We start from the raw sequence: 8,485 nt of genomic DNA on the forward strand, positions 1-8,485 counted from the left end.
GAGAGAGAGAGAGAGAGAGAGAGAGAGAGCTGAATATATTAGGCCCCATTTGTCTTCTGCCCTATAGGTTTTAAGTGTTTTATGATAGATCTGAACCGTTAGATGTGTTTAGCATAATCAATTTAGTGGGAATCTACTTTTAGATCATGTTTTTTCAATGAAAAAGCATGTCTTTATGAGCCAAAAAAAACTGGTACCTTCATAGCCATTGATTTTGGATCACCAGAAAAACCTGTATAGAGGTCAGATTCCGGTGATCCAAAAGATGGTTCCCACCAAACAAAACCTATAGATCACAGTGTGAGAAAAAAGACTTAAAACTACGATTTTTGAAAGGGCCTAACAAGTCCTAACTAAAAAGGGGCCTAAAGAATGCATTACTTATATATATATATATATATATATATATATATATATATATATATATGAGTAGAACGTAGGTGCTTGTGATATATGTTCGATGGGTTTTTGAGGTTTATTTTAGTTTATTTTTAAATTATGACCATACTAATGTGATCTATGTACTTGCTTTTATAGTGATCAACTCTTGAAGTGTTCGATTTTGAGACATGGGTGGGTTTTTATAAGGTTCAAAAAAATCAATGGTCCAAAATCTTTATAAATTTTTAGGTTCCAAATATCATTTTTTTTATCGAAAACACATGACCCAGGTATGGATTCCTCGTAAATCGACCATGCCCAACACATTTATGGGGTCAGAACTGCAAAAAAAAAACCAAAAAAGCAGAAAAACCCATCATATCACAAGCACTTAATGTTCAAGCTCTCTCTCTCTCTCTCTATATATATATATATATTCACTATAATATGAGAACTAATGTGTGAACCATGAATTCCATGGATTTTTTGTTATTTTCTATTGAATCTAACCGTACGGATGTGATCTAGATGCTTGGTTTTATAAGAACCTGCTCTTTAATCATCTGATTTTGATGCATAAACTAAATTTTTTAAGGCTTTAAAATCAATGGCTCATAATCTTCATAAATATTCAAACTTTCAAAAATTGTATTTTTTCATCCAAAACATATGATCCAATGGTTGATTCTTAGCAAATTCACCATGCCAAGCACATCCACATGGTTGGATTTGCAAAAAAGTATTGTAAATGCTCATATTTCTAGTTCTCTTATATATATATATATATATATATATATATATATATATATATATATATATATATATATATATATATGAGAACTAATGTGTGAACTGCAATTTCCATAAATTTTTTGTTCTTTTCCCTTAAATCTAACCATAAAGATGTGATCTACATGCTTGGTTTTATAGGAATACACAGATTTTAATGCATAAATGAGATTTTGTTTAAGGCTTCAAAATCAATTGCTCATAATGTAAAACCCATAATTTTTAAGGATTATTAATAAATAAAGAACTCATTTTTTTATCTACAAATTAGAAATGTGTTTCTAGCTTTTGAATTTTATTTATTTATTTATTACATATTCATTTGTTCATTCAAGCCAATCAGGGTATAATTTGCATTTATAGAACTATTTTGGGCTATAAATCACTATTTATATATATATATATCATATTTAAATATATTTTTGATGGAGTTTGTAAATTTTTGGAGTGTATTTGTGTGTTATTTGGCTCTTGATAATGATTTTTAAGGTAATTTGCTATTTTTGGCTAATCTGTTATAATTAGTATTTTTTGAGTTTTTGGTATTTGCGATCACACACGAAGGGTTCGTTGTATTGCTTGGGTAGCGGTCTTTGCGGACTACGAAACTCCTCTGTCTTTTGAGTTTCGATTCATTGTTCTTCACATTATTAAGGTAAGATATTTTAACTGAATTTATAGAGAGTATGTTTAGGCACTAATTGTGTAAGCATGATGTTGCACCGAATATCTAAATGAATTGCAAATATAAGTTATGCTCACATACTTCACATAGTTGTGGATATCTAGGACTCTTGTGATTGTAGTTCAGAGATCATGCTTGTCATGATTGTAGTTAGCGAAATATGGAGTGTGTTTGCTGTAGGTACACCTCTGTGTGGGTTTGAATGCATGTGCACTTATGAATGTATATTATGTACGCAATGTGTGTCATCATACTTTGGTTTGCGCATACTATGTTGCTTTGTGTGTTTGTATGAATTTGATACATGGTGCACATATAACTATTATTGTTATGTATAAGTCGTGTTCGATGCATACTGTGAATGTTATATATATTGTCTTGTCATATGATGGACTCATTTATTCTTATATTGAAGAATGCATGCGAATGTTATAAATTATTTTGAACTTGTATATCTTGTTTGCTTGAGAAATATATGCGTATGATGTACGGTAGGATGGTCAATGAGATTTTGACCAACCCTTACACAATTATATCTAAGGTGATATATCGATTCATGTGGTGAAAAATGCATGTCTTTTATCGTGTGTGCAAATCTTGAACTACGTATGAGTTATGTATATTGAAGTTTAGTTGTTTCGTATTATGAAATGTGCATGTTCACGTATGCATGCATAGAACTCATGTTTTGTTCACACATGCTTCGATGTTCAATTTACGAAGTGCAATGTTCTTTGTGGCGACGATATGATGCGTAGGATGATATGCTTGTGTATAATATGATTTAAATGCCACGTGAAATAAAATTATGAATGCATGCGATAAATGTTTAAGTTTAATAGTGAACTTTGGTTCATGAAGCTTTATTGGTTAAATGTGTGATTTTATAATTTTAATGCCATATGAAGTGATGTATGATGTAATATTTTGATTATATACATGCTTATGCCCGTGTTGATGGCTATCGACCCTGAGAGTGGTCAATTGTATTGATGTATGTATTACAATAGTTTTCACTGGATATGGTACCCGTTGAGGAATTGTTCTCAAAGGATTCTCTGTGAAGGTGTGCATGACCAGATCATATAATCTGGTTAGAACGGTAAGTCTCTGTGAGAAAGTGCGTTGTCCAAGAGCGGGTAGCCCACAAAGACAGTATATTCCTGTGAGGAAGTGCATTGTCTAATACCAGGCAGACCATTCGTCAAGGGCGGTAACTCCTTGTGAGGTTGTATATTTCCCAGACCAAGTGATCTGGCATGAATTTTGTAAATCTTTATTATGAATAAATAAAATGTTATGATGAATTGTGATGATATTTTTAGTTGATTGAGATAGCCAATTATGAATCTATAGATTTGGCTTTTCTATTATAGCATAATTATATATCGAACTCAGATATGATAATCAGATATTTATTTATTTTAGATCTTGATATGAGGTTATGATTGTGATGCTTATGTTAGTGTATAGGTGAATGACACATCACGCCTACGAATGACTAGGTTTGACATATTAGGTGAATACATCACACCTATATAGTTTTATTGCAAATGATTGCATTAAGATTGTCTGAGTAAATATATCACACATATGTATCATGATTGATGTGTATCATGAATATCTAACTAAATTACTTATAAGATATGTGCGTGTGTTTCACGTTGGAATGGTCAAATGTGATTTAACTTATTGTTTATAAGAATTATGAATGCATATGAAAATGATGCAATGATCTGAATGTCTTATATATATATATATGTGTGTGTGTGCGTATGTGTGTGTGTGTGTGCGCGCGCGTGTGCATGTGTGATGACTTGTATGACTTGAATGCATATAGATTATGCTTTATTACGTGAGTTAAGGTTGAATAGAATAATAAGTGATGAAATGTTTTTAAATGATTTATGTTCGAATGCTTGAAATGAATGACTCATAGGACGTTGTTCCCTTATCTATCACTTGACGATGAATGAATAATATATCTTTACTATTAAATGCTTGATATATTTTCTTTAAGTTTGAGTTTGGGTTGCTTACCAGACTTTAGCAAGCTGACCTCATTTTACGGGAGACAGGTAATGCAGGAAAAGTATGATGAGTAGTTGGAGTGAAGGATTGCTCGAGCTGCATCCTCGAGGGTCTACTCTTACCTTGCGATCTTGATATTCATGATGTTTTCGTTTTAAGTACTTGATCATGTAGAGACTAAAGTATTGTTGTCATACTCTAATTTGAAATGAAATTAAAACTCTTCATATTTCAGTCTTATATTGTACGTGATTTGAAATGTTTATATCTCGTACATTTTGATTTGATTGTTATCTTTAGTGTAACTGCGCCCAAAGTCTTAACCGTTTTTAAAAATTATTTTTGCATTATAAGATCTAATTTACTTATACTTATCAAAACAAAAAATAGTCTCGAAATTTCAATATTTGAACTATAATTAAGGTTAAAATTTTTGGGGCGTTACACATAATCTTCATAAATATTAAAGCATTCAAAAATCACATTTTTCTTAAAAAATATACGATCCAATGGTTGATTCCTAGCAAATTCACCATGCCAAGTACATCCACATGGTTGGTTTTGAGAAAAAAAAAGTATTGGAAATGCCCATATTTCTACTTCTCATATTTCAGTTTTTTTTTATATATATATATATATATATATATATATATATATATATATAATGTGTGAAAATGTATTTGCTACCCTCGCGAAACTTATAAAGAAAGGTTGTTTAACCAAATCTGACCACATGGATGTCTTCACCAGGGTCTGAGTTCACCTTTGGGTCACATTCTTTTGATGTAAAAATTATAATTCGTAGGGTTATAATCTCAATGCATTGTAGGTCACTGATTTTTTGACCCATGTGAAATCTGACATACAGATTGGGAAAACATGAATGATCCAAGGGTTGGTTTCTGCTAAATCAAACATGCAAATCACATCCGAAGGGTTAGACGTGGGAATAATAATAATAATCCTGTAGTATTTTTTTTTTTTAAGCAATAAGAGGAGAATTTGGCCATTCTAAATGCAAAGAGGCAGTACAAGATCGATATTTACATGAATACAACGGATTCTCTTTTCAAGCAAGAAGAGGAGAATTTGGCCGTTTTGAAAAAAAGAGTCAGGACAAGATGGACATTACACACACTGTTTTTTGTTATTGTTCATTTGGCTACCTCACCCACTAAGGTGCAAACTCAAAACACTCCAACTTACCCCAGTATCTTGTCCTTTTGCATGCTATTTTCAGTAAAAAAAGTGCATGGGAATGCTGTCCTTTTCATGGTGTCCATGTGGCATTACAAGCATCTTGGATATTGATTAGATCTTGTTAGGTTCGAGTCTGAATTTGAATTTAAACTATAAGTAGAATACTCAAATCCGGATCTAAATAAGATCCATTGTAGTATTTTTTTTTATAAGGCCAATATAGTATGGTGAATCCTATATGAAACACTTGGTAACACTGAATCTAGTAAAATTCAAAAGACTGATCTAAATCCAATCAGAATTCAAAAGAAATCAGATTTAGTAAAATCTTAATCCATATTCCGAGCTTACTGTAAGGAATTGAATCTAGAAATGATGGGTCAGATTCGGATCTGATATCTGGCTGTATCCAATCTGTTTTGCAGCCCCACAACCCACATTAAGGAAGTTCTCGTTTCAACCCTTGTCATTTAGAAAAAAAAGCATGCAATTTGTCTCGTTTTGCATGTTTATCAAGTTTTTTTACCTTCTCTCACATGTAGGAACCAGGATCCAAATAGGGGCTTCAATGAACGTCAAAAGACTTCTAACGGCTAAATAAACAAACCAAGATTCCCACGCCCCAAAATCTAGACCTTTATTGTACTCTCAAATCTTTGCATTTACTGATTTTATTTCACTGACATCCTTGACAAATAAGTGAATACAATATAACCACAGACACCAGGCACGAGTGGGGATGGCAGTGGACCGGGGGAAAGGGGCCCCACCCCATTTCGCCCCATTTGAACCGTGGAAATGGATCGGGGATGAAGGTTAAAATCAAAATCAGGCGATGATGGACTTACTTTTGCCCCGGCCCCGCCCCGTCCTGTCCTCAATCTTTGTTAAGGAAATTACTATTATACATTTACACATATCATAAAATCCTATATATATATATATATTCATAACCCTAACATCAAACTCTTTCTCGAATCTCTCATCTTTTCTTTCTCTCCTTCCTCTAATAAGCTGCGCTAGCTTCTATTTCTCTCATCCCCTTTCTCTAATAGCAGAAGACGGTAGTGGTGGAAGGTGGCAGCGGCAGAAGGATCAGGAAAACGGGGCCTCGCCCCCACCTCACCCCATTTGAATCGAGGATGTAAGACATAAAACCAAGAATGGATCGGGGATGGAGGTTAAAATCAAAACTAGTACGGGGATGAAGGGCAAAATTTTAAGGGGCGGGGGTGGAGACTGTATCCCCCGCACCCGCCCCTGTTTACTGCAATCCGTAAGTGGATGTGGGCCTCAACAATATTGTCAGTATCCTGAATCGTTTGACCACCGATTCAGCTGTATGGGCCGATACCGATACTCAACTGAATAGTTTTGTTTCGGCCCAAAAGTAATAAAAATTTATTATGTATTGATCATAACATGACACATGTTAAAACTATTAAAATAATATTTTCTGTCAATTCAAGGGTGAAGCGTATCGGTTTTTAATCGATATGATGCATATCTGCCGATACGCACCGATACCAGTGGCGGAGCTAAGAATTTAACCCAGGGTAGGCACAAATTCGTGAACTAAAAAGGAAGCTTACTCAAATAGCCAATAAAAAACATAAATTTACCATCACTTTAAATAAAAAACACATGATTTTTTTATGATAAACAGCCAATAAAACATAAATATCATGTTTAAAACACAATATTTATGTTTCTGATGAAAATATCATGAGAAATTACCGTTTTTAAATTTCAGGTAATTTCTCATGATATTTTCATGATTCTCTAAGGGCCGTACAAAATTTAAGAGCACTTTTCTAAATTAACAAAAAGAATTGTGGGTATTTTTTGAGGGGAAAGTCCATTACGGGACACATTGCAACTTGCAGCGTATTCTTGACGACTTAACTTTTGACCTCAAACATAAAAAAAAAAATAGTAAAAATTGTCAAGTTCTCCTGATGAATACCACTAGTTGTACAAGACACTAAAGCATAATTTTGCATGTGGGACCAAATTACAGGGCTTGTTTTTTCAACTCACTTATGACATAAGAAATGGTTTTTATTTAAGAAAAGAAATTGATGGCTTCTCCTAAACCGAAAGTCAGCTTTTAAACAAACTAAAAAAAGATGGGACCAAGGCATCGAAAACCTGTACGAATGCCCAGGGTGGGCACTGCTTTCGGTCTAGGGTGGGCATAACGTGGACCGATACTGATAACATTGCTGGAGAGAATGTGCTGACCCCTTGGTCTCAAGTTCGACTCTCATTGGTTGTGTTGCTGCCTTTAACTAGTGGGCTTTGCCTTGCAAGGAGCGGGTCCATTAAGTAACCCAATTCTTGGTGAGGGTTCCTTATCCTAAAAAAAAAAACACAAGCAGGTGGCCCAACAACATATATAATAATTTGAGAAAATATTGGCTACACTATAGGGTATGGTAAATGAACCAAGCAGCTCGGGGGCTCGTCACGAACTCATTCGTGATTGGTTCATATAGATGGCAAGCCGACCCATGGGCAACTCGTTTAGCCTCAACGAGTCGAGCCCAAACACAAGGTGTTTGGCACAGCTCAGATAGTATAAATAGTATATATACACACAAAGAGAAGGATGCACATAAAATATGAACTATTATGTGTAATATAGAAATATATATTCTATAACATAGAATGTTTTTACACGAGCCAACCTGTGTTCGGCTCATATCATTCAATGACGAGCCAAGCTCAAGCTCAGTTGGGCTAAACATGAGCACGAGCTGAGTCACAAGCTCAATCCATTGGTAAACAAGCTAAGCGCGAACATGCCCAGCTCGGTTCGTTCAACTTGTTTGCCTCACCTAAACTGAGCTCCCCTGCAATTAGCTTTTTAGTAAGAACATATGAATAAATATAAAGACGGCAGAAGTCATGAACATATAAGTCACCTTACATGAACCCACTCAAGAGATAAAGCATAAGGATCCATACTTCTTGAAATTCAGGAAGAATTTCAAGGGGGCGTTGAATGCATAATAAGAACCCAAGAGCCGCTATTAAGGGTTCTTGCTTTTCTTGTGGGAAATCAAGGCATTTCAAGAAAGATTAACCGATCAAAGAAAGAAAATCCAAGAAAGTAACGTGCAAAAAAACATGTAGGTTGCACAGTATCTGAATGATGGCGAATTCCCAAGATGATGGATATATAGACTCAGGAGCCTTTGTAGCAAGTCAAATTCTAATCAACTTTGCCAAGTGATCCCAGTAATGCATGTTCAAAAAGTTGCTTACACTAACAATTCTTTCATAACAATGAAACAAAATGATTACTAACTAGAATTTACCTCGCAGAGAGGCGGGGCTCATTAAGTTACCCGGATGCCATCCAGATCCAGTGGATGAGCATCATAAAAAATGTGA

This window comes from Nuphar pumila, chromosome 5, assembly GCF_984573655.1.
Source record: "Nuphar pumila chromosome 5, dmNupPumi1.hap1.1, whole genome shotgun sequence".
NCBI classification, from domain to species: domain Eukaryota; kingdom Viridiplantae; phylum Streptophyta; class Magnoliopsida; order Nymphaeales; family Nymphaeaceae; genus Nuphar; species Nuphar pumila.